At 40.0% G+C, this 27,220-nt stretch overlaps 1 protein-coding gene across 50 annotated transcripts in view; it reads right to left on the bottom strand.

The window, feature by feature from the left end:
* The window catches only part of HDAC9 (histone deacetylase 9), a 659,964-nt gene that overhangs the window by 118,463 nt on the left and 514,281 nt on the right, over positions 1-27,220 (bottom strand). For 7 of the 50 annotated variants that reach the window (XM_089315332.1, XM_070059631.2, XM_089315313.1 and 4 more), the window contains one exon: positions 15,823-15,885. The exons of the other annotated variants lie outside the window; for them this stretch is intronic. The gene's annotated coding sequence lies outside the window, so the exon portion shown is untranslated. The remainder of the gene's footprint in view (positions 1-15,822; positions 15,886-27,220) is intronic. 50 annotated transcript variants of the gene reach the window in all.

Below are 27,220 nucleotides of genomic sequence, written 5' to 3'. Positions count from 1 at the left end.
CTGGCAAATGCCCCATCTCTTGCTAATGGCTAGGAGCAGACTGTGGCAGACAGAACACTGAGGCACCAATTTTAGTCTTGATCACCACTCTGTGGGCCCTCGGCTTTTAAAGTGGAAAACAAGGGGTCGGTGTTGTGGCGTAGCAGGTAAGGCCACCGCCTGCAGTGCTAGCATCCCATATGGGCACCATTTCGAGACCCAGCTGCTCCACTTCCAATCCAGCTCTCTGCTTTGTCCTGGCAGGGCAGTAGAAGATGGCCCAAATCCTTGGGCCCCTGCACTTGCATGGGAAGACCCAGAGAAGGCTCCTGGCTCCTGGCTCCTGGCTTCGGTTCAGCACAGACCTAGCCATTGCGGCCAGTGGGGGAGTGAACCAGTGGATGGAAGACCTCTCTCCTCTCTCTCTTTCTCTCTCTCTCTCGTCTTCTCCTTCTCTCTCTGTGTAACTCTGACTTTCAAATAAATGGGTGAATCTTTAAAAAAGAAAAAAAAAAGTAGAAAACAAAGGTGCTAAAATTGGAATTTCCAAACTCCCTGAAGTGCCAATACCATTCCTTCTCCATTGCAAAGTAATTACATAGCATGTGCATGTGTGTGTGTGACTTAGTTTTTATGATTTAGTCTCCATCAGAAACAAAAAGCAAACTCTGTTGATCATCATTGATCTTTTTTAGGTAAATCCATATCCAGTAAAAAAAAAAAAAAAGAGAGAGAGAGAGAAGGTTCAAAGGGAGGGTCTTAGGAGGGCCCCCACCAAGTAAGAAATGAAAGAGAATGTAAAGCACGAACTCCTGATTAAAACTTAGCCTAGGGCAGGACTTGCCTTAGATATAAAACTCATTTATGCTCACAATTGTTTCATTCCTTGATTGTGATGCTTGGAAACTTCTACTTGAACTTTCCATTTTAAGCAGCAAAACAATACTTTCCATGTCCTGTTTCAATGAAAATATATCTTTTTCTACGAGAATTGACCTTTAAGGGGTGTGATGCAAAAATAAAATCTACTCTCTATATACATCATTACTTATGAAAATAAAAAGATGCTGTGTTCACTTATGTTTTTCTGGCAGGGGTGGGGATAATTAGATATTTATAACAACATTCACAGGCCATACACAATTATCAACTTAAAAATTAGCTTGCTATAGATTTATTGAATTTTGTGTCCCATCTGCAGTTGCCTGGTAGGGCCAGACCAAATGCCTTGCTGGGCCTTATGTGGCCCATGGGTGGGACGTTCCAGACCCCTGCTGTGTGGCAATACAATACCCACTTTAAGAGAAATCGGAATATTTCTCTAATTCTATGAAATGTGATGGACATTCAAGGGATCCCACTTTACTTAATAATGCAACTGAAAATGATCAGGAATCAAAAACAACAAAACTAAAGTTGGAAAAATGGAAAAATAATTGTCTACATTAGAATTGCCTTTTTTGATTAACATAAAAATATTGCATGACTTGCAAAGGCTTATACAAATAAGATGAAAGCAACATCACCAACTATGTTTATTATGTAGTGCACTTAGGCACTTCAAAATGTACCTTTTATTTCTTTTTAGGCTGGGAGAATCCCTAGTGCTTACTTTTTTTCTACAGAAGTACCCTATACTGTCCAAAGCATTCATTCCTGTTTAACAGCCAGAGAACTCTTCCTCCTTCCTCCTCCAATTTGGCTTCAAGTCAAAGCTGTTTTTCTCATTCCAACTGTTTTGGACATATGCTGGCCCAACTCACAATGGTAAACACAGCAAGCTGTCTCTGATACCGTGCTGATTAAGTCATTCTGTCATCTTGAGAGCAAGTAGACTTGTGATATTAAGAAGCTTAGAAAACATTACTCTCAGAAATGACCCTACTTTGGATCCTTGACTTTAAATTATATGAAAACAAACCATGGTATACACTTAAAATTACATTTAATTAATGTAGGCTTAGATCTTTGAGATATAATGAAAACTCAGACCTGTTCCTTATACTAAGATTTTATAGTTTAAAATGATAAAACCCACAGGGCTGGCACTGTGGCACAGAGGGATAAGCCAGTATCCTAGATGGGTGCTGGTTCGAGTCCCAGCTGCTCCCCTTCTTATTCAGCTCCTTGTTAATGTGCCTGGGAAAGCAGCAGAATATGGCTCAACTATTCTGATCTTAGCACCCACATGGAAAATCCAGAAAAAGCTCTTCTGCCTGGCCCAGCCTCAGGCATTCTGGCCATTTGGGGAGTGAGCCAGTGGATGGAAGATCTCTTTGTCTCTCCCTCTCTCTCTCTCTAACTCTGCTGTTCAAATAAATAATAAATACTTTTTTTTTTTTAAATGATGAGAAGTAAAGAGAACAGGAGCCCAAAGGTGAACTTAAAATAATGTTCTGGAGAAGGGTATTTGCTAAGCCTTGCAGGGAAAAAAAAGCATAAAATTGAATGATAAATACTATGAATAATATTTCAATAAATGATATTGGTAGAATATTAGGAAAAAAGCAGTATCTTGACCAAAATAAATAATAAGCATGTGGTACAAAGTATGTGGAAAGAACAAAAATTTTATAGTGCACAGACTGTTCTTCAGCATGAAAAATAATTTAATTGATATTTTCTATCCTTTTTTGTATATTAGGATGAACACTTATTTTTCACTTAGCTTAGACTGTGCTTGCCCTCTGTATGCAAGTAGAGGGAACAGATAAAAACAAACTGTCAAATAAAGCTGGAAATACAATTTTCTCAGAAAAAAATTCAGGAGTTTAATAGAAACAGACAAATCAAAGGATTATTCAAACTTTAGAAAACTCCAATTTCTCATCCACTTATCAATGAAACTGTCAACACTTAGTATTAGCCAAAAATTGACAGATGTAAAAGTAGGACAGATTGATTTCTAATCATGAGCACTTCTTTTTCAATTGCATTACTAGAAATTTGTTCAGTTTCCTTGTTCTTAAAAATTGAGGACTTAGTAAATGCAAAGGTGAGAACAGATAGTCCTTGCTGTCAAAACATTTGCAATCTAGGAAAGAGAAGATAAAGACCTAGAATATGATAAAGCTATGCCAACAGTTTGAATGGGTAGTTATAAATGGTGGTAAGTATCATTTTTGAACGTTTCCTCCATGAAAGATACTATGCAAGGCATCTTAAGCACACTAACAAAATCACAGAAATAGGGATCATGCCCTGTTAGGAATCTGGAAAGCATTATGCTGAGTGAAATAAGCCAGTCCCAAAGAGACAAATACCATATGTTCTCCCTGATCGGTGACAACTAACTGAGCACCAAAAAGGAAAACTGTTAAAGTGAAATGAACACTATGAGAAAGGTGACTTGATCAGCCCTTGCCCTGACTGTTGATTAACAACTTAATACATATCCCTCTTAGTATTTCTTTTTTGTTTAGTTGTTCTACTTAATACTTTTGGTTGAATACTGTAATCAATACACAGTTATTCTCAAGTATTGAAACTTAACTGAAAAGTGATCGCTGTTAAAGATAAGAGTGGGAGTAAGAGAGGGAAGAGATGTGCAATTCGGGACATGCTCAAGCTGACTTACCTCAAACGGTAGAGTTAGAAACATACCAGGGGATTCCAATTCAATCCTATCAAGGTGGCATGTACAAATGCCATCTCACTAGTCCAAGTGATCAATTTCTGTTCACAATTAATCATAATGAGAGGACTAAGAGCCAAAGGGAGCACATAAACAAGACTAGTGTCTGCTAATACTAGCTGATAGAATCAAAAAGGGAGAGAACGATCCAACATGGGAAGTGAGATACACAGCAGACCCATAGAATGGCAGATGTCCTAAACAGTACTCTGGCCTCAGAATCAGCCCTTAAGGCACGCGGATCCGGCTGAAAAGCCCAAGAGAGTATTACAGGCATGGAAAGCCAAAACACTCTGGCAAAAAACAAACAAACAAACAAACACCAAACCCTACATGAAAGATCTCCGTGAGTGAGATCCCAGTGGAAAGAACAGGTCATCAAAGAAGGAGGTACCTTTCTCTGAAGGGAGGAGAGAACTTCCACTTGGACCACGACCTTGTCTAAATATGATCAGATTTGATGAACTCAAAAGGCTTCCATAGCCTTGGCGACTCATGACAAGAGCCTAGGGTGATTACTGATGCCATAAACAAGAGTGTCAATTTGTTAAGTCAACAACAGGAGTCACTGTGCACTTACTCCTCATGTAGGATCTCTGTCTTTAATGTGCTGTACATTGTGATTTAATGCTATAACTAGTATTCAAACAGTATTTTTCACTTTGTGTTTCTATGTGGGTGCAAACTGTTGAAATCTTTACTTAATGTATGCTAAATTGATCTTCTGTATATAAAGGGAATCGAAAATGAATCTTGATGTGAATGGAAGGGGGGAGGGAGAGGGAAAGGGGAGGGGTGCGGGTGGGAGGGAAGTTATGGGGGGTGAAACCATTGTAATCCATAAGCTGTACTTTGGAAATTTATATTCATTAAATAAAAGTTAAAAAAAAAAGAAATAGGGATCATGAGATATTAGAGACTGGATGATAGAGAACTAAAATAAGCTAAGAATAACAACAGCAACAAAAGAGGAAGATAACAGGAAGGTAAGCAGTGAATAACTGGGCTAACAGATCCAGATAGAATAGAAGGGACGGGACAAATCTGAGAGACACTTTCAAGTTATAGTTAGCACAAGAAAGACCAATTGGATGAAACAATTTGGAATCCTTTTTAGAAACACAGTTATATTTAAGATAACAGTAGCACTATTAGGAAACATTGAATTTTTAAAAAATATTAAAATTATAGGACAAAAGAACATATAATTTTTTTGCAAAATCATTTGAGACAAAAATGGGAGCTCTAGTTTTCCATAACTAAATTATAGTATTTATAAATTCTGCATAATCTTTGACTAGTGAATACAAGCAAATCAAATAATGAATCAATAAAACCTTGATCTGTGTGAACAAGAATAAAATTCTTGCACATAAATTTAACAAAAGATCTACAACACCTGTATACTGAAATTACAAAACACTGGAAATAAATTAAAAGGAGATCTAGGTAAAAAGAAATCCATCTCATGTTCATGAATTCTTATTATTAGGATGGCTATGCTTCCTAAGTTGACCCACAAACTCAAGGCTTCTTTGTCAAAATTCTACTTTTCCCCCAGAGATTTACAAGCTGACCTTAAAATGCATATGGAAATGGAAGGGACTCAGAATAACCAAAACAATCTTAAAAAGAACTATACAGAGGCTTCACACCTCTGAATCTCAAAACTTGCTACAAAGTTCTAATAATCAAGACAACGAAGTATTGGCAGATTGATCCAACAATCTATGCAACAGAATTTAGAGTCTAGAAATAAACCTTTACCTTATGATGAATTAATTTTAGATAAGAGTGTTAAGAAATTTCAATGGGACAAGAATGGTCTTTTAAGGAATGGTGCTAGGAAAGAATTAACTCAAAACAGTTCACAGGCCAAAATATTAAGTGCTAAAGTTCTTAAAATCTTAGATGAAAACATAAGAGTAAGTCTTCGTGTCCTTTGATTCAGGAAATGGTCTTTTAAGTAAGATAATTAAAATCACAAATGACAAAAGAAAAATAGATAAGCTGGACAGTGTATATATATATATATATTATATATATTTGCTGAAAGTGATACCACCAATCTATGGATTGGAAGAAAATAATTTAAATCATATGTCTGTATAAGATCCAGGGTATATATAATAAGTTCTTACAACTTGATAATTAAATGCAAACAATTCATTGAGAGCCTGGACAAAGGATTAGGAAAGTCAGTTCTCCAGAGACCATATTCAAATGGCCAATAAGCACTGAAAAGTTGGTAGCATTGTTAGTCTTCTGAGCAATGCAAATTCAAACTACAATGAGATAGTACTTCACACACACTGAAATGGCCATAACCCAAAGATAATAACAAACTGTGGCAAGCACTTACGATCCAGCAATTCTACTCTCACATATACATGAAAGAAATTAAAAGACACAAACATAAAAGTTGTATGTGAAAGTTCATAGCAATACTATTCATAATAGACAAAAGGAAGAACCACCCAAATGGCTATCAACTGATGAGTGGATCAATAACATATGGTATATCTACACGATGGAATATTATTTGGCAATAATAAAAGTAAACAAGGTACTAACATACATGGATCAACCTTGAAAAAACTGCCTAATGAAGAGAGAAGGACTCAAGAGGTCAGATACATGATTCCCTTTACTCAAATGTCTAGAATAGGCAGATCTGTGTAGAGACAGAGAAGTACACCAGTGATTGCCTACAGCTGAGAAGAGGAAAAGGGAGAGTGGGAATTGGGAAGGAGGTTTCTTTCAGTAGGGACAAAACTATTCTAACATTCTGAAGGTTGTACAACCATGTGAATATACTAAATCACATTAAATTAAAATAATTTAAATTGCTCAAATGAAGCAAGATCTAGGAATAGCAAAAGGTTAATAATATGTAGAACAAAATATTTAATTTCAGAAATATTAAAGCTAATCGCTTAGAAACTATTACATTTTCTTTAGAAATTTTAAAGTGTGCTGGGTGAAAGTCATTAATGGCTTATTAGTGTTCTCACTACAGCCTCTAAGGTAATATTTTCCTTTTATTTATTTATTTATTTTTTTGACAGGCAAGAGTTAGTGAGAGACAGAGAGAAAGGTCTTCCATTTTCCATTGGTTCACCCCCAAACTGGCCACTGCGGCCAGCATGTTGCAGCCGGCGTGCTGCACTGATCCAAAGCCAGGAGCCAGGTGCTTCCTCCTGGTCTCCCATGGGGTGCAGGGCCCAAGCACTTGGGCCATCCTCCACTGCCTTCCCGGGCCACAGCAGAGAGGTGGACTAGAAGAGGAGCAACCGGGACAGAATCCGGCGCCTCAACTGGGACTAGAACCTGGGGTGCCAGCGCCACAGGCAGAGGATTAGCCTAGTGAGCAGCAGCGCCAGCCAATTATTTTTTAAATTATTATCTGAGAGAGAAAGAGACAGGCAGAGTAAGCTCCTATCCACTGCTTGACTCCCTAAATGCTCACAACAGTCAGGAACCCAAAGTTGGGAACCCAAGGCACAATCTACACGGATGTCAGGAACCCAACGACTTGAGCCATCACTACTGCCTCCCAGGATCTGTTTTAGCAAGGAGCTGGAGTCAGGAGTTAGAGAGAGGATCAAATCCAGATACTCTAATGTGGGATGAGGGTCCCCTAACCAGTGTCCACCTCCCGGCCAAACACCTGCCCCAAAATTACATTTTTAATTCAATGCATACTATCTTCAACTTGCTTTGAAGAAGCCCATACTAAAGCACTGACTTAAAATGCCACCTCAAATAACTGACTGTATCCTTTAACTAAGGCAACTTTCTTTCGAGTGAGAAAGAAAAACGATTCACTTTCTTGTTCCTTTTTTATGGCTTGGCACTTCAGCTCTGTGAGGTTAACAGATACAGAATGCAGGGTTTAGGGGGTCTCCCGTCAAGGGCTCCAGTGTCTTAACCAAAGAGCTGCTCTCAGGTACCTGGAAGAAAGGGGAAGAGAAGCAGCAGCCCAAGCAAAACTTAACGGGATGTGAAATCTAAGTTCCCTGGCCTCCTGCCTTTGCTTTTCTGCCTAAATTTCTTGCTTCCTCCTTACGCCAGCTAATCCTCCCTGACTCCAGGTGAGCTAGTCCCGTGATCTCCACAATTCCCATGACTTCACTTATATTAGGATTTCCACCTTGCAGATGGAATATCAAGGGTCGCTTTCTTCCACTCTTGACATCTCCCAGTTAACAGATAACACCTATGTAGAATGAAGTCAGGTCAGTCTGAAACCAATTAGAAAATTATTTTTTATAACTTATCCACATGAAACTCAAGATTTCCAGAAATGTTTGGAAAAAAAAAGAATCCTAAAAATAACGATGAAACATTTCCCCCTTGGAAAAGGAACAGAGTGACTGAGATATACCAGAGCAGAAGGAAGACATGCTTGTCATTATATATTCTTCTGCATATTTTAGATTTCATACCACATTATGTATTATCCATTCAAATGAATGAATAATCAATCAAAACAAACATAGGAAAAATTTAAGATTTGGGTCAACTTGGCTCCTCTTTAGAATCTAAACTTATATCTAGGTTGTGCAGCCAGCATTACTGCTTCTAACACACAAATACAAAAAAAAAAAAAAAAAGAACTCATAAAATGATATTTGACTGTAAAAAAATATCTCATAGACTGCATTAAGGCTGGAAAAGTTGTATTTCCAAAGCTGGGACTAAATAGTTGCTTCCAGTTTGGCTGAGACCCCGGAAAAGTAGGTGTCAACTCCTCCCACATTCGAGACCACCTATGCAGGATCAAAAAGGAGTAACTGAAGGCCAGCTCAGAGCCCCTGGGTGCCTTACCTTTCAGCTGGATTAAAGGGCTACAGTACAGCTGATGAGAACTGGAGAAAAGAGATGGAGAAGTCTATGATAGAGCCCTCAATGTGTTCCAGCACTACCCCCAGCTTTGTGCTATGGTGAGACTTACTTACTCCTCACTGTGAGATTAGTGAGAAGGTCAAAGAATACACCTAGAGAGGCTGTGTTCTCCCTGAGTTTTGGAGATGGCTGGAGCAGTGTCTAACTCAGGTCTGAGAAATTGAAAGCATGAAAGCCCAGGGAGAGAAGTCACAGAGCCCCCACCTGCCCAGCAGGGCTAAGGTGTGTGTGTGGTGTGGACCAGATCTGCCCAGACGAGGAAGAGAATGAGACCAGTGGCCTGGGAGGGTCTTAGAGTCTGCCCATGAGAGGACATCTAGTTGTTGGGGGAGACTTCAGCAGGAATATTCTAGAAATGTACAGGCTAGCACCAACGTGGGAAGGGGTTATAACTGGCCAGTAATGGAATGTTTCACTGTGACCAGGGACCTGTGGTTGAGTGAACCCTAAAGAAAACCCCAGGCACACCAAATAGCCCACTTCAATCACCCACCAGAAGTGGGTGTGTCAGCTCATCCAGCACACAGGGCCCTTCCCTACCTTCTCACCCATCTGCCCTGGCTCCCAAAGCTTACTACCATTACCAAGCTAGGGGAGAAGACAGAAGCTGGGGAACCCTAGAGCCAACCACAACCTTTCTTTTCTATTACAGGTTTTTCCTGACAATGGTTCTAAGCTAGAAGAATGGAGAAACTCTGATGTTTGACCGATAGGCTATCACTGAAGTGAGACCAAGTGTTTGGAGGTTTTTCAATCATCTGAACATGACCACAGATGTTATGGGGCCCACAGTTCATCCCCAGTGGCAGGTCAGACTTCTTGTTCAGTCCTAGTTTGAATGGACAGACGAGAAAGACAAAAGTCTGCTAGCTGTTGACGCGCCGTGACACCCAAAAATGACACCACTTGTGAGAAACAAATTAGCCTAGGGAGGGACTCAGTCCCTGTAGCATCGTGGCATTCTCAGAAGCAAGCATTAGTGTGTTAGGCAAAGCATAGCCTTGGTTTCCACATCTGCAGAAGGCAGTGTGTAGATGTAGGGGGTCGATCCTGAATGTGATAGCGAAATAAAAAACATTTTAAAAACATTTGCTGTGCTTATACCTGTTTATCCTAAGTCTCATATACTGTTTAAAACTTCTAAATGTCAGATTTATTCAAGTTGAAGATCTGGTAGGCTCACTTGTAAACATAAAATATAAGTAAATGCTGAAATTCAATTAAGCATTTATTAATCTCTTAATATTTCAAAGGCCCAGGGGCCAGCACCGTGGCTCACTTGGTTAATCCTCCGCCTGCAGCACCGGCATCCTATATCGGTGCTGTTTTCTAGTCCCAGTTGCTCCTCTTCCAGTCCAGCTCTCTGCTGTGGCCCGGGAAGGCAGTGGAGGATGGCCCAAGTGCTTAGGCCCCTGCACTCACATGGGAGACCAGGAAGAAGCACCTGGCTCCTGGATTTGGATAGGCACAGTGCCAGCCATAGCGCCATTTGGGGGTGAACCAATGGAAGGAAGACCTTTCTCTCTGTCTCTCTCTCTCTCACTGTCTAACTCTGCCTAATAATAAAAAAAAATTATAAAAAATATTTCAAAGACCTAATAGAACCTATAATTTATGTGGAAACAAGTAAAAATGTATTTCTTTGTTTTCAATTTTAAAGTAACAGTATGCTCAAAACAAAGCATTTCAATTATATAAAAGAGCAACAGAAGGGTAAAATCCCTTTTCTCACTCCTTACCTCTTGCTGCTACTCCTATTAATGGTTTCTGTATATACTTCAAGACATCTCTATCTTTCATGAAATTTTATCTTTCTATTTCTGTGTATTATGGACAGATATATCATCACTAAAATGCAGAACGAGCATGAGTTACATTTTTTATTTACATGTGTCAGAAAGAAAACTTAGGAAAATAAAGTATATCAGAAGCATTTAGATCAGATATAAAGAAAAACGCATCATTGCTTTAAGGTTGTCAGAGCCCCAGGACAAACCACCAAAAGCGTTTGCAGAATCTCCTTTGACCTACATCTGCTTTTTAAATTTTATCATAGGCCAAATAGATCTAAATGTTAAAATAACAGGACTCCTCAGTAGCTTCTTCTGGCTTGAAAAATAACCACAGTCATACATTTCATAAAGTAGCTGGCAATTTCATAGCAGAATCATCTTGCTCAGAAGTTAAAATGTTACTTGAGATCCTTTCTAAAAATTCTTCCTGACTATCCTGGATTTCTTAATGAACTATCACTAGGTAAATTATCTCTCTGATAGATAATTCAGACACCCTGTGAACAAACAGTAGTTTTAGTAACGTTTTGACCTACCCATACAGGAAACCAGTAAATAGTGTGGGTAATCCAATAAGATATCAAAAAGAACTCCCTGGATTTATTTGTTTATTCCAAGGAATGATTTATCGCACTACCCGTAAAACCATTCTAAACGATGGAGAATCCATTTCATTTTCTGTGGAATTATGTAGCATTAACAACAATTTAACACACACATGAAAATGTGTGGAGAAGTACTGAGAAACAGAAGTTTTACGAAGTTAAATATTAAGATAAGTGACAGTAAATTTTCAAATATTTAATTTACTGCCAGAGGAAGATTTTTCCATATGTGGCATTCGGCTGCCTACTTCAACACTGGAAAGACACAGAAATCCGGCAATCTAATTAAAGAGCTGAGAGAACATCTGGAAATTCAGTAAATACCACTCAGATAGGAAAGATGCTTTGGAATTGAGATCACATACAACACTGCTGTCATAAGACACTTTCAATTATGCCCCGTAGGTAAGAGAAAAGTCTGTAGGGGCTATCTCCTCTAACATTTCTTACTTCTGAATCCCTAGCTCCCAAGACCATGCTCAATGGATAACTGTGGGTGCTGTGGTTTGAAAAATAATCTGGGTGTTCCCCAGATTCCCATGTGTTCAAGTCTTGTTCCCCAAAGTCTATGTTCATGGATTGAGGTTGCAACTTGACCGAAACATCTGTCTGAAGATGGAGCCTTTAGGGAGCTAACAGATTGAATTAGGTTGCAGACTGAATCGTGGCATCACAGGGAGAGGCCACACAGAGAGGATGAAGAGCATGCTCACTCGCGCATGCGCGATCTCTCTCTCTCTCTCAGCTTCCTAGCTTGGCATGAGATCGTCCCTCCACCACCCACCAGCCTCGGCAGACACCTGAACCAACAGGGCCATCTCATCTTGGAAGATGTCTCTCCAAAGTGAACGCTGAAATAAAGCCTCTCCCCTCCTGAGAAGCTCTTCTCAGATATGCAATCAAGGAATCAATGAACTGTTTAAAGAAAGGTCAAACGAATGCACCGCCTCTCTGCAGCCATTTTGTGTTGGGCGGCTATAACAAAGTGCCTGGAGCTGGGTCATTTGTGAAGGAAAGAATCTGATGTTGTCTCATGGATGTGAGGGCTGAGAATTCAGGCTGTGTCGTTACAGAGCAGATGGCACCACAGGGCAGGAGCGGGGCTGACAGCAGGGGCAGCACATGTGGAAGAGGCCAACATCAGCACAGACGGCCTCGCTCTGTCAGATCCTGCTCCAGGGGTAACTAGTCCAGCACCCCAACAAAGGCCTTAATCCCTCGGAAGTGTGGTGCCCCAAGACCCCAATCATCTCTTACGAGGCTCCCTTTCTTAGGCGGTTCCACTGTCTCAACATCTATATGTTGCAGACCAAGCTTCCAATCCATAGGACCACTCTTGTAACCATTTGAACTTACCCACTCTTTTGTATCTAATTTATATTTTTTTGTATTTTTTAATTTTAGTTTCCCACAAATGAAAAATAGTTCAGAGACCATTCTTATAATAATATTCCCTCCCTGCATCTCTCTCTCCATCATCCCTCCCTCCTTCCTTTCCTTTCTTACTTTTTGAGATAACATATTTTAGATTTACATTAGTACAAAGGTTTGATGCTTCACCAAATAAGAAGTTTAACAAAGTGCAAAGCAAGAAGACCCTTCTTAACTTATGCTTACAGAAGACAGGAAACAGACTAACTCTCCCTAACACTTATTTCTAATGTGAAGGGTTACTTTTATTAAAATACAGGCATCATCTGCCATTATAATTTTTTAACTGTCTATAACAATAACTAAATATTTTAAAATGCATATTAGCTTTTCTAATAGCATTTTGATGATACATATTTTTCTAATTAAGAAGCTACAATAGGCCGGCGCCAAGGCTCACTAGGCTAATCCTCCGCCTAGCGGCGCCGGCACACCGGGTTCTAGTCCCGGTTGGGGCGCCGGATTCTATCCCGGTTGCCCCTCTTCCAGGCCAGCTCTCTGCTGTGGCCAGGGAGTGCAGTGGAGGATGGCCCAGGTGCTTGGGCCCTGCACCCCATGGGAGACCAGGAAAAGCACCTGGCTCCTGGCTCCTGCCATCGGATCAGCGCGGTGCGCCGGCTGCAGCGCGCCGGCCGCGGCGGCCATTGGAGGGTGAACCAACGGCAAAAGGAAGACCTTTCTCTCTGTCTCTCTCTCTCTGTCCACTCTGCCAGTCAAAAAATAAAAATAAAAAAAAATAAAAAAAAGAAGCTACAATATATCTATATATTCATAATAGAAAAAAAAAGATATAAGACAATAAAAACAGAACACCAGGATTTTAGCACCTTGGTAAGAATCACTGTGAGATCTATTTTTGGAGTCTATACATAATGAGGCTTGCTGTTTTCACTGAATATTACAAGAGACACACTTTGCCATGGAATTAAAAGCTGCCATAAATGCTATCTTTAAATATAAAGAAATAAGCTATGATGAAGACACTTAACAATTAATTTGTATATATAAATATGTTATTGACAGACATTTAAATTGTTTTTAATCCTTATGTTTTAACATTCCTTTGTTATTACAAATGTGTAATGGATTCAGTTGAAAATTAGGAAATATAAATAAAAGAAAAATACACATTAATTTCCAATACACAGAGTTTAGCACTGTTAAGATCTTATAGGCATTTACCCTGTTGAATTATTCTGTATACGCACATCTGTGTGTATATGTTTGTGTTTATGTATGTATACTTAATGAGATAATGGATACTTTGTAACTATATTATTTTATGGGCCAACATTCTCTACCTTCCTATTTCAAAATAATTGTACCTTATCTAAAATTAAGATCATATTAACACACAATGCCCTGTAACTGAGCCAAAATTATCCATTAAAGTTGGTTTGTCAACAATTAGAAAATTCCCATTTTTATTACCCAGACTTGTTGAAGACTCCTCAACTATTTGCTATTAGTAAAGTGTTGAAATGGTGACTTTTGTGTATAAGGCCTTTTCTATAATTAGAACTGTTTCCTTAGGAGAGGTTCCCAGAAATGGAATTAATGAATCAAATGCCATCAACTTGTAAATCCCTTGATACACACTGCCAAATGACTTTCCAAAAGCAATGCACCAAATCACATTTCCAAGCGTGGAGCTGGAGAATGGTTTTAGAACAAGCAAAGTTACATACAAGGAGATTTCTGAATGCAACCATACATGATGTTAAAAAACAGTCAAACTATACAATGCTATGTGTTTCCAATATTCACCTGTCAAGTTTGGAAGAGTTAATTGAACATATGCTAAACAAACAGAACTTAACTAGGTAGGAAAGACTAGATGCAGCCAAGTGCTTGCCCACAATAAGCATACAGTATACTGACATGCTCCTAAACAGATCCCTAACAGATACCATAAGTGTAACATCGAATGGCAATGGTGGAACCACACCCAAGCACTTAAAAGAGCAAAGTTCAGACTCATCCAAGCCAGTCTGAAGACAGAGAAAGTCGATCAAAGGCCAGCGCAGTGGCTCACTAGGCTAATCCTCAGCCTGCGGCGCCAGCACACCGGGTTCTAGTCCCAGTCGGGGCACCGGATTCTGTCCCGGTGGCTCCTCTTCCTGTTCAGCTCTCTGCTATGGCCCGGGAAGGCAGTGGAGGATGGCCCAAGTGCTTGGGCCCTGCACCCACATGGGAGACCAGGAGAAGCACCTGGCTCCTGCCTTCGGATCAGCACAGTGCGCAGGCCGCAGTGGCCATTGGGGGGTGAACCAACAGAAGGAAGACCTTTCTCTCTGTCTCTCTCTCTCATTATCCACTCTGCCTGTCCAAAAAAAAAAAAAAAATCAAAACAAAAAAAAAAGAAAGTCGACCAAAGCTTTTTGGAAGCTTTATCAATATAGCTGATTTGATGATTAAGTAGCATTTATCCAGGGGGATAAAAAAGGGAGACAGAAGAGGCAAGTGATAGCAGAAATATAAGCAGTAGCTTCAAAAGTGGTCCAGATACAATACGGCACACATAGAGCAGCTGCCCAGCATTTTCTTCCCCACCCTGCCTTTTCCTGGGTTTTATGATGTGCATCATTTCTTCAGCATAGTGTCAACATCACTGTCTTGAATCATTTTCAATCCATGGAGTGGACACTTCAGACCTTTCAACTCTCCTGAGGAGGCATGGCTGTAGCTAACACCTGCTCAGAGGAAATCTACTAAGTATATGGATGGACATACTTTTAGTGTCACAATAACAAATGGTGCTACTAACATTCATAGGACAGGGGCTAGGGAAGCCTTATTTCCCACAATACGTGGGCTAGTCTCATATCAGAAAAGAATCATACCAGGGCTGGCATTGTAGTGTCATGGGTAAAGCTGCCACCTGTGACACCAGCATCCCATATGGGCGCAGGTTCGAGTCCCAGCTGCTCCACTTCCAATCCAGCTCCCTGCTAATGCTAATCCAGCTCATCTGGAAAGTAGTGGAGAATGACCCAAGAACTTGGGCCCCTGGCTCTCACCTGGAAGACCTGGATAAAGCTTCTGGATCCTGGCTTTGGCCTAGAACAACACTAGCCATTGCAGCAGAAAGAAGATCCTCTCTCACTCGCACTCTCATTCTCCCTCCCTCCCTCCCTCTCCTCTCCTCTCTCTTTCTCTGTAACTCTGACTTTGCAGATAACTAATCTTTTTTTAAAAAAAATAATCACAGATTGTTAAAACTATAGTAACATGTCATTCTTAACAATTGGTTTAACAAAGATACAAAACAAACTTTGACAAAACTTCTCAAAAACTTAAAAAGAGAGATGGAGGGGATGGAGGGAGAAAGAGAGTATCATCGTTTTCTTAGAATTCTATCTATGAACTACATTGAATCTGTTCTCTTTGCATTAATATCACACTAGCACAAAAACATAAAGCATTTAAAAAGTTTTAAAAATCAATTAAGTTAAAAAAAAATCACTCCTACCTAAAATGCTGACAGAGTCCTTCTCTGCTCTCTAAAGAAACACTGAGCCAGACTGTTAAGTTCCTGAAGGAAAAAATGGGATTTTTACAAATCTGTTGCCCTCATCACATCCAATTAATATGAACTACTGAGTACCTCCTGATAGATTAAAATGACAATGAGTAACTTTGCAAAAGCCAGTAAGATGTCCAGAGTACATCGCCAACTCACTTGCCCTTTCTTCCAGTATTAGCCATGCATCACCATGAGGTGCTTTATGAGAAAATGGTGAGGCAGTGGCTGTCAGTCAGTACAATAAAATCAACAGCAGCCACGTAACTAATGGTTCCCACGGGCAGAGAAATCCAATCAGCGTAGATGTCCTCCACCACTCGCCACAGTGTGAAAACAATCCTAGGGATAGCCAAGATCTGTACAAACTTAATTTTCTTTTTTTTTTTTCTTTTTTTTTTTTTATTTATTTATTTATTTTTTTTTTTTTTGACAGGCAGAGTGGACAGTGAGAGAGAGAGACAGAGAGAAAGGTCTTTCTTTGCCGTTGGTTCACCCTCCAATGGCCGCCGCGGCCGGCGTGCTGCGGCCGGCGCACCGCACCGATCCGATGGCAGGAGCCAGGAGCCAGGTGCTTTTCCTGGTCTCCCATGGGGTGCAGGGCCCAAGCACCTGGGCCATCCTCCACTGCACTCCCGGGCCACAGCAGAGGGCTGGCCTGGAAGAGGGGCAACCGGGACAGAATCCGGCGCCCCGACCGGGACTAGAACCCGGTGTGCCGGCGCCGCTAGGCGGAGGATTAGCCTAGTGAGCCGCGGCGCCGGCCACAAACTTATTTTTCAATAATTGTGACCCAAATCCCTTACTGATGGTCCCCTGGAATTGAAGCGCCATCGGCCACACTTGAGCTTTAACATATCACAAAAAAAAAGGCAGAATGAAATGCCAATGTGACACCGTCCAGTTTGTGCGTAATTGTTGGATTGGTCTTTTTGAAGTCCGCACCATGTAGTACTTTTAAAAGTTTCTTCTTAAAACAAAATTGCCATGATTTATTATTATTTTTTTTTACTGAATCTTTACAGACCATTAAAACACAGTCATTTAGTCTTTAAGACAACCATACTCCCCTTGGGAGGAGGGGGGAGCACCCTAAAAACACAAGGATCTTAAGGATTTTATTTTACAATAAAACAGGCCACGGGCAAATAAACACAGCTCTGGGTTAAAAGTAGCAGGAGCATTAAGTTTCAGGATTATCGTAAAACAGGAAGGTTGTGAGGGTGGGAGAGAGGATGAAAGCAGGCTCCATGGCAGAGCATTCTCGCTGATGTGAGCTGTGCCAGAATACACCATGGTTCACACATAGCACAGACACACCCAGAGGTGCACACGCTCAACACTCCACACAACTGGGCTGGTCTCCCTTTCAAAAAGTCCACTGCAAAAGCAGGAAAGAAGAAAAGGTTCAAGGAGTTAATTTGACTACTTTTGCAAACACCCAGCCAGGATCTGGGATCAGGAAGGGTTTTCAAGCATGTGAGCATTAGCCATCTCCACTAACGTTATGCCATCTGGGAAAAAAACTGTCTCTCCTTGATTACCCTTCTATCAACACACACACACATTCACACACACACATTCACTCACACATACTCTCACATTCACACATGCACACATACACATTCACACATGCACACGTACACATTCACACATATACACATGCTTACACACATTCACACACATAACACACATTCACATGCTTGCACACACATTCACACACATACTCATATACACACTCACACACATAAACATGCTCACTCACATACACACACTCACACAAATACAGATGCTCGCACACAGACACAAACATGTTCACATACATACACACACTTACATCCACATTCACACATACACTCATACACAGGTTCACACATTCATACATACATATGCCCATGCTTGCACACACATTCACTCACATACACATTCACATACATACTCATACAAACACACATGTGCACATATACACATTCACACATACACCCACACTAACACACACATACACACATACTCATATACACACATACACACACATACACATGCTCACACACATTCACTCATACATACACACACATACATACACACATGCACATGTACACACACACACACACACACACCCCAAAACGCCTAGAACACCCTGCATCTCCAGTGCCGGTGTTCAGTTTCTCTCCAGACAACGGCTTTCTACACAGCTCAGAGAAAGACTAAATATCTACACTGGAAATAGGGCTGCAAGCACACGATGCGGTAAAGAAAACAGACGTCGTGGTGGTGAACACCACACCTACCCTTGCAGCCACATTCCAACAAGAGAAGTGGGAGATGATGCCAAATGCAGGCAGCAGTTAAACTGCTCCCCAGAAAAAGTAAAGAAAACCAGGCCATTATTTTTCCTTGCCTGAAATAAAGCAGCAGCTTCTGCTTAGTTTGGAACTTGATGCAAAAAAGGGAGCTTGTGTTCCTTCAGCTCTGTTCTCGGCGCTTCTCAGCTGTCCAGCCCATTAGGTGCGCAGGGATTTGATTTTATTATTTATTTGTTGATTTTATTTTTTTAGTTTGTGACAGTAATGTGTGTGTCCCATAGAGCTTGCTCATTAATTGACAATTTGGAAACTGTACTACAGAATATACGCAGTTGATAATGCCACATCAAATGCTTAATTTTTAAAAACGTATAGGCACTCAAGAGAACATAGCCCAAAAATGTTATTTATAAAAGATACTAATAACAACACATAATTGTGGTGAAGAAAAGCCGCTTCATTTCTTTTCCCTGTAATGTCAACATATGTCACTTTAGCCCCCAGAAACTGGTGCAATGAGCACCTTATTAAGGCATCACTTGATCATTTACTCTATTTTTATTTTTATTTTTATTTTTTGACAGGCAGAGTGGACAGTGAGAGAGAGACAGAGAGAAAGGTCTTCCTTTGCCGTTGGTTCACCCTCCAATGGCCATCATGGCCGGCGCACCGCGCTGATCCAATGGCAGGAGCCAGGTGCTTCTCCTGGTCTCCCATGGGGTGCAGGGCCCAAGCACTTGGGCCATCCTCCACTGCACTCCCTGGCCACAGCAGAGAGCTGGCCTGGAAGAGTGGCAACCGGGACAGAATCCGGCGCCCTGACCAGGACTAGAACCTGGTGTGCCGGCGCCACAAGGCAGAGGATTAGCCTAGTGAGCCTCGGCGCCGGCCCTTTTTTTTTTTTAATTTTTTTTTTGATCATTTACTCTAAATAATGAGTCAGGTAAACAAATAATCACAGAAATAATACTAACACCAAACCTAATTTGCGTTTCTGATTGAAACTCGAGCAATAAACAACAACAAAAAAATACTTTTCCTTAACAGGCTAAATTCCAAACAAAAAGTGACCTTACTTCCCAGTATAAAAATAGAATGAAAATAAGACCAAGGGGCCAGCAAAATACTGAATTTTATCACACTCACCTGCATGGTGGCAGGAGATACATCTTAGTAACTGGATCATATTTGATACATTCTTCAACTAGACTTCGAGGACTCTCTTAGGTTTCCTCGTGGTAGCTGCTGCTCTTTGGTTCATTTGCTGGATTCTGCTCTCCTCTCTGACCTCGTATCTCTGGAGTTTCCCAGTTTAGTCCTCAGTTCTATCAACAGTCACTTCTTTGATGATCTCATCTAATCTCATGATGAATATCACCATGGGTTGGCAGTTCTCAAACACGTAGCTGTAGTCAGACTTTTTTCCTGTCCTCCACGGTCATCTATCCATCTTCCTACAAGTAATGCCCACTTGTAGGTCGAAATGATACATCAAAGTTACCATGTTGACACAAGAACTCCTGATTTTTAGTGTCAAACCTGCTACATATATAGTTTTCTCCATCCTGAGTTGTGGCACTTCGGTCTTTCCTGACCTTATGCTTCCCAGGTATGGTAAATCCTAGTGCCTTTGGCCTGGCTATACTTGGATAACTGATGGCGGAACACCTTACCACCTCACAGTTTGTCAAACCTCACAAGGTGAGAAAATCGTAACTTCCCTACATTTCCCCCGTCCTCACTCATTACCTCCCATCTGTTTAACTTTTCCTTTTTTTCAATAGCACCTCTTAACTTGTAACGCATAATACAATTTCTTATGTACTATATTTAATACTGCCTCCTACTCTTGGAATGCAATCTTTAGAAAAACATCCATTTTTGTCTCTTGTGTTCACTGGTATGTGCCAAGCCATACAGAAAAAAAAAAATACCTGGCATGTATCAAACACACAGTAAGATTTATTGAGTACAATGGAATAGAATATAATGAATGGGATAGATGTGGTTTGGGCAAATTAGAAAAGAACAGAACAGAGCAGACTAGAGACTCACGTAGAAACAGTTAGTGATTTAAAACAGGAAATAGATGGGTCCCAAAAACAGCTGACTCTACAGAACAGTGCGATAGCTATGAAATGATCCACATTTTTCAAAGAAGTTATATGTCCAAATTACAATCAGAGTAAAATTAATCAGCCAAAAGGGACTCAGTGATTGTACAAAAATATAGCTTTTCAAAAATGAAGGCACTGGGACCAGTGTTGTGGCATAGCAGGTTAAGCTGCTGCTTGCAGTGCCGGCATCCCATATGGTTGCCAGTTTGAGTTCTGGGTGCTCCACTTCCAATCCAGCTCTCTGCTATGGCCTGGGAAAGCAGTAAAAGATGGCCCAAGTCCTTGGGCCCCTGCACCCACGTGAGAGACTCAGAGGAGGCTCCTGATTTCAGATCAGCCCAGCTCCAGCCATTGCGGCCAACTGGGGAGTGAACCAGCGGATGAAAGCCCCCCCCCCTCTCTGCGTAACTCTAACTTTCAAGTAAATAAATAAATCATTTTTAAAAATGAAGGCATCCCATTCCCAGAGGAGAAAAGTAACATATCTCATGGTTCTATGCACTCCCACCTCCACCCTTGCTAGAGGAAAAAAAAGAAAACATTGTTTGTACCAAAAGAGACAAAGAATTTGATCAAGAATAACGGAAATGCTTACATTCTCAATTTACTCCAAAACAACCTTTCCCACCAACGAGAAATAGTATGAACATGTAAAGTATGACTTCTTTAAAAATCATTTTTTTTTGTTTTGAAGGAATTGCATATTCACAGAGTTGAAAAAAATAAAAAAGAGGATCTGTGTATCCTTCACCCAGTTTTCTCAATGGTTACATCTTACATAATGATAGTACAATATGAAAATCAGGAAGTAAGATTTATTGATTTATTTGAAAATCTGAATGAGAGAGAGAGAAATCATTCATTTGCTGGTTCACTTCCCCAAATATTCACAACAATCAAGTCTGAACCAAGCTGAAGTCAATAGCCAGGAACTCCATCTGTCTCCCATGTGGCTGGCAGGGGCCCAAGGACCTGGGCCATCTTCTGCTAGCAGAGAGCAGGTTCAGAAGTGGAGCAGCCAAGACTTGAACCAGCACTCCAATATGGTATGCCAGCTTCGAAGGCGGTGGCTTAACCTGCTACGCCATACTGATCCCAGGAAGTTAACACTGATACACTGTAATATAAATGGAATTATACAGTTTGTGAACTTTTCAATTAGGGTCTCTTCCTGCATAGTATCCTTGGGAAGCACCCATGCTATTTGTATAGACAGGTCATTCAATTTTACTGCTGTGCTGTATTCCCTGGGATGGACAGACCTACAGTACAGCTATCTGCCTGTTGAGAGCATTGTGAATGCTTGCTGTTTGCAGCTACTACAAATAAAACTGAAAACAAATTTTGTTCAGCTTTTAGTGAACACACAGTTTTCATTTCTGTAGGCTAAATTTCCAACAGTACAACTTCTGGTACATAATAAGTATATTTTTCTATTTTTAAAGACACATTTGAACTGTTTTCTAAAATGGCAGTATCATTTTACATTCCCAGCAGCAATGTATGAGTAATCCTATTTCTCTGAGTCTTTGTCAGCATTTGGTAATTGTCACTGTTTTTTTATTCTAGCTATCCTAATAGGTGTATTTTGTCACATCACTGTGGTTATAATATCATTTACCAAATGGTGAATGATCATTTCAAGTGTTCATGTGCTATTCGTACATCTTTCTTGGTAAAATGTTTTTAATGCTCTTGTTAATTTTCTTATTGTCCTGTTTGGTTCCTTTACCACTGAGTTTTAAGAGAGACAGAGGTTGATTGCAACAGCTCATTACATAACTTATACAACTACACTGAAATGACTGACAAACACTTTTCTTATTTTTCCTTTAGTTTTTCAGGGTTCTCTCAAGTTATCTCTTGAACCTTTCTGTTAACTCAGAAAAAGTTCATTATTAAAATATCAATATGCAGTGAATGTTTACCCCAGAGGTTAAGATGCTCCCGTCCTATATGGGAGGACCTGAGTTCAATTTCCAGCTCCCATGGCTGCTAATGCACACCTTGAGAGGCAGCAGGGAATGGCACAACCAGTTGGTTCCTGCCACCCACATAAGAGATCTGGATTGCAATCCCAGCTCCTGGCTTTGGCCCCAGCCCAATTACAGCTATTGTGGGCATCTGGGGAGAGAACCAACAGATGAAAGCTCTGGCTGGCTGGCTATTTTTCTTGCTCTCTCTGCAAGAGAAATATATTCAGCATATGTAAATCTACATTCATGTCATATACTTATTTGGTAGCTGTATTATTATAAACTCATAACGCATGCACACACTCCACACTATTCTCAGTTTTCATATCAATGAAACAATTGTTTGCCCTGAGGTAGGATCTGGACCAATGGGTCACTTTTTAATACCTCTAAGGCTCAACAACGGCTTCTATTTCACTCAGACTTTCCTACTATATGTGATAAACACCTCACATTGCTTTCATCATTTAAGTGAGCTTTATATTTACATGAATTGTCACAAAATTAGTATCTTAGAAGTTATAGGGACATTTTGAACCAAAGGCCACCTTAGGGAAAGCATTTTCCCTTCTGAAAATGTGACACCTACCTAGTGTATGACATACATGTACCATGAGCAATGACTGAGATTTTAGGTTGCTTCTAACTTTGGCATTATAAATAACTGAGTGATCATTAAGCCTAGGTATTAATTTTTGAGCATAATACTCCCTTAGGATACATTTCTGTAACTGGATTTACTCTGTGAAAGGATATAAATATTTTACAGCTGTGATGCTTACTGTTAAGTGATCCTCCAGACAGAAAGAGTATACCCATGTCTTCTCCTATCATCAGTGTACTGAGAGTTGTCACAGTCTTATAAAGGTTGAAAATTTTTAAATCGTTCCACATTTAATAGAATTAAGCAGTACATCATAAATTTATGTTAGATTTTCCTGGCTATTGGCGATGCTGAATTTTATTTGGTGTGTTTATTGCTACATGTTAATCTCTCTTTTTAAATTGTCTGTGCATATGCTTTGGAGAGAAGAATCTTGGAGTTTTCCTGTATTGTATGATTATTGCTAACAGTTAGCTTTCCTGCTTAATTGTTACAAACATTCATTAACTTAAGCAGACTATGTGCCAGGAACTGTTTTCAATGTTTTATACATATTAGTTCATTCAAAACAACGTATCTGCAAAAGGGGTTTTATTAATAAATTCATTTTATAAATAAAGAAACTGAGGAATGGAAAAATTTAGTAACTTAATCAAGTTCCACATGTACCAAAAAAAAAAAAAAAAAAAAAAAAACATGACAAAGTTTGCTTCACACCTGCTCTTGACCTCTATGAAGGAGATGGGCTGGAAGGAAAATGGACTTAATTATGTATCTGTTGTTTTTCATAAACATATGGAACAAGTTAATCATTAGTTTTTAGCTGGGTATGGTTTTGGTACTTAGTGACCTACAGGCAATTTTAGAGACATCTTTTTTTTTTTTTTTTTTTTTTTTAATAAAAGTTGAGGTACTTATTTAATTGAGAGTCAGAGAGACAGACACAGACAGAGCATTCCCATCCACTGGTTTATTCCCAAATGTGGGCAGAGATAGGGGCTGGGCCAGATTGAATCCAAGTGGCAGGAACTCAACTAAGTGAGCCATCACCTGCTGCCCCCGGGGTCTGTACTGGCAAGAGGCTGGAGTCAGGAGCTGCAGCCAGGCAAAAAACCCACTCGGCCAAATGCCAGGCCCTGGAGACATCTTTGATGAAACAGAGGGCTGGTGCTGCTCCTTGTGTCCCGTAGGGATGTTGTTGAACACCCTACAACACAGTGGACAGCTCTCATAACAAGGAATTGGCCAGTCCCATGAAAACACAATCCTTCACGATACAACTCTATATTGTTTATACCAAATCTTTCTTTCTGGCCTATACCATGTTTCTGAGTTCCAAGCTCCATATAGATATATCCATTTAGATCAAGTTTTCCCAGACATGGTGCTATTAACATTTTGAACACTGTGAACATATGTTGTTATCTAACTCCACTCACTGGCAGCTTGGTATTAAATATATTATTAAGCTTTTCAGAATTAAATTGACTATTATAAAATCTGAACACTTAGACACATATAAGTCATGTATAGAGGACCCTTGTTTTTTAGTAATTGTTTAAAGAAATTAGAATTCCTGTCTTTGTTCCAAAAGAAATATTTCAAAACAAAATCCCATAGAATTAATTACTATGTTTGTTACTGAAATGCTTGCAAGCAAATGAGGTCTTACATAGCCCAGAATAGAGAATTTTAGACAAAGCAATTCCAACAATAGAAAAAAACCACAAAATTAGAGAGAGACTATATTAGAATCTAAGAACACTCAGAAATAATTAAGTTCCACTTGGAATCATTAGCTTATGAGCCACCTGGTGAAAGGACTATTGCCACGTGGGTAGACGTGGCAGGGCATTCTTGGTGGTTCAAAGCGTTTCTCCAGGAAGTCAAGTGCTACTTTTGCTGTTCTGGAATTTTGGTTGGCACGCTAGGCTGCCAAGGTCACGTTCAGCTGGCAGGCAGCAAAGTACAAGGCACCATCGATGCGCATTAGCAAGGGGTAGGGTGCCAACTGGCAGGCATGGCAAAGGCTATTTCCTTGTAGATAAAAAAGGAATGTTATAAACAGTTGTATTTTAAAGACTATTTTAAAAAAAAATTACAGTTTCTTGGGTATTTGACACATTTTATGTCTATTTCCAGCTGGGAAAGTTAAACAAGCATCACTATGGACTCCCTGGCTTAGGTCAGGTGGAATTTGATATCTGGATTCAGTCTGGCTCCCGATGCTAATCATATGATCTTAGCTACATCAGACACTGGGTTTTCTTCTCCTCTACAATGGGGAAAATGATCATTTCTATCTCCAGAGTTCTTGCAAGAATCATGTCAGCGCATACATGAAAAGTCCTTATAAAAATGTCTTTAAATTTCAAAATGAAAACACCATGAAGTTTAAATGTCAACCTTTCTTCCCTAAATAAAAACAGTCCTGTATCACAAAGAAGGCAGGCATTCCCACATTCTTTGCACCTCCTTCATGAAAATCTCTTCTTCATTTAAGGACGTCTTACATCTCCTTTGGAATTTATGCCGTGATTGTTCACTTGGCTTAATACAGTACCGACTGTATCTGGAAATTCCGTAATGTTTCCTTGCTGTTTAACTCTCCATGTCCACAACCTGACTTGTCACAGGAATTCTCTTATGGTGTATGTTTGGCCTGTCTTGCAACAGGGCTTCCTCCAACATCCGGAACCCATCAACTTCTCGTCCACCTCCAAGTCTGGGCATAGTGTCTGACTTTGGGAGTTGATGAATATGTGTGGTCTTAGTCTAGTTTTTTGTTTCAACAATGAAATACCTGAGGTAGGTTACTTTAAGGAAAACAAACAAACAAAAAAAAGTTTGTTTTGGTTCATGGTTCCGGAGGTGCAGGATCTAGGGGCCTCACCTGGTGAAGGCTTTCTTGTTAACAGAGTCCCAAGGCAGCACACCGCATGAGAAAGGGCTTGTGCACATCTGTGTCTGCATTCCCCTCCCCTCTGCTTATAAAGCCACCAGGACTGGGGGGAGTGGGGGGCGCAGTTTCCCACTGCCGTAATGACTTTATCTAACCTTCCTCATCTAACTCCCAAGGCTGCAGCTATGAACACCACAGTTGGATTAAGTTTCCACTCTCTCACAATCTCACTGCAGGGTTAAACTGCAACACGTGAAGTCTTGGGGGATGCTCAGACTATTCCCAAATCATAGAAATTTCTTAAGTCAAAGGATAAAATATATTAGAGAAGGTTTTAGCAATTTGATGATGACAATCTTACATGTAAGAAGGGGCCAACATTTTTCTGGCACTTTATTCTTCTTCCTCTTCATGTTTTTTCCTTTTACGACACTATGTATTTTTAAATTAAAACACACTAAAATTGACCTTATTTTTTTTTTTTTGGTAAGCTGGTCTATGCACTTAATACATGTACAGATTGCTAAAACCATAATCACAATAAAAATGAGTATAACCATCCCCTAAAACTCCCTCATGCTCCCTCTACACTAATACCAGCAACCATTGTTCTCTACCACTGTGTGGGTATATAAATGTGTGTTTATCTATGTTTATGTATAGGTGTATATGTGTGTGTGCATACACATGAAAGATGTATATATATATATATGGAAGATCGCTCTTGTTTTCTGCCTTTCATACACACACACATGTACACACATATATTTTCAATTTAAACAAAAATGGTTTTTCTCCTTTTGCTTTAGACTAATTTCAGATTTAGAGAAAAACTGCCAAGATGGTATATCAAGTTCCCATCAACATTTCACCCAGTTTCTCCCTAAGTTTAAAACCTAAAAAGAATAATTCAAAATGTTCATGGAAATGCATATTCTGAAAAAAACTGCATGTATTTCAAAAACTTCTTGTAGCAAAATAAATTTATCTTTTAATTCTGTCTTTTCGATGAACTTTTTGAAATACCGTCATGCATAATCATAAGACATTTGTCAAAACTAAGAAATTACCATGAGTACAATACTATTTACGAAATTCAGATTTTATTTAGAACTCACAAGTTTCCACTAACATCCCTTTTACTATTCCAAGACCCAATGCAGGGTCCCACGTGGCATTTGTTTGTCATATCTTCTTGAAGATCACTGCTCAAGTGTTTTCTAAAATGTTCCTGGGGCTGGGATATGGCACAGTGGGTAAGACACCACTGTTGGGATGCCTGCATTCCATAAAGGAGTGCCTGGGCTTGAATCACAGCTCTGACTGCAATTCCAGCTTCCTGCTAATTGCTAATTGCTTTCAGAAAGGCAACAGATGAGAGATCAAGCAGTGAGGTCCCTGCCACTACTGCCCTGCGGACTTGGGATTGACTTCCAGGCTCCTGG

The sequence above is a fragment of the Oryctolagus cuniculus genome, chromosome 16, assembly GCF_051225735.1.
Source record: "Oryctolagus cuniculus isolate XC-2025 breed Fujian yellow rabbit chromosome 16, ASM5122573v1, whole genome shotgun sequence".
Taxonomy (NCBI): domain Eukaryota; kingdom Metazoa; phylum Chordata; class Mammalia; order Lagomorpha; family Leporidae; genus Oryctolagus; species Oryctolagus cuniculus.
The sequence above is the reverse complement of the archived record's forward strand: the minus strand, read 5'-3'. Positions and strand labels throughout refer to the sequence as shown.